Source organism: Egretta garzetta, unplaced genomic scaffold (genome assembly GCF_000687185.1).
Source record: "Egretta garzetta isolate BGI_Z169 unplaced genomic scaffold, ASM68718v1 scaffold293, whole genome shotgun sequence".
In the NCBI taxonomy this organism is placed as follows: Eukaryota; Metazoa; Chordata; class Aves; order Pelecaniformes; family Ardeidae; genus Egretta; species Egretta garzetta.
Window position 1 is genome coordinate 1,453,696 of NW_009259318.1, and position 1,110 is coordinate 1,454,805.

Sequence of the window (1,110 nt, forward strand, 5' to 3'; positions counted from 1 at the left end):
TGAGCATGGCTGCATAGAGCCAGTTGGAACCTATACAGTGTGCCCAGCCCTTTGTGCACTGCAAAGACACTTTAAACAATATATTTGAGGTTTCTTTTCAGGCATGCCAAGTGGCATCATGACTTTGGGACAGTCAGCAGGTTATTTCTGCGGTAATGTGATATGACTAGACAACAAAGTTTGCCTCAGGCTTGCTCTGAAGTGACTGTTCTATATGGCCACAGGGATGCAGCTATTGGGTTGCTCATGGAATTTGTTTACTTAAATTGGATAATACAAGTAGTTAAATGTTTATGGAATTGAAACTCTATTTTTATTCATATTTTTCCCTATGATTAGAAGCTAATTACAGCAATCTTCCCAATGCCATCATTTTTCTCCTGTCACTGGGTTTACTCTATACTCTGCTCAGGTTTCTACAAATATGAAATCAACATTAGAGCCTATTGGAGATATTTTATTTCATAAAACTTTGTTAAATTCATATCACCAAATAAAACCCTGTATATGCAATAACTCCGATTTGCACAGAACCTATAAACCACTCATCTTTGATTGCCTCCAGACATAAGAGGCTATGACCTTCTCAAACATCTTAGCACCAGAGGAATTGCTTTGTAAGTTTCATTTGTTACAGTATGTTTCAGGAAACGTGGCGAGTTTTCCCCCACTAACTGAAATGTCCTGAAGTGTTGTGAGACCCATTCTGCTCTTAACTACACCACTAATTTGCATTATTTCACAGTCATCTCAATGAAGGTGATACCAGACTCCAGTTCCCTGTGCTTAGTCCCAGTAGTTCCCACTTCACATTTTGTGTAGCTGTGTGGGTTGTAGCTTTTTTACAGTGTGTCATTAGCATGATTGATTACATGTTATTAATATGTCATGAAAACTTGCCAGATGCACCTTAAAATTGGATTCTTAATGAATATCTGGGCCTGAATCTGCTTTTTCTTATACTCTGTTCAGTCTGGAGAAGCAACTCTGAAGGCAATGTGCATTGGAATGAGATTACAAGGGATCTGTGGGCTGAATCCTACAACCAAGAACAACTCTGAAAATATTAGGGAGGGGTGACAGACATCAAACACGTGGCAACTAGAACCT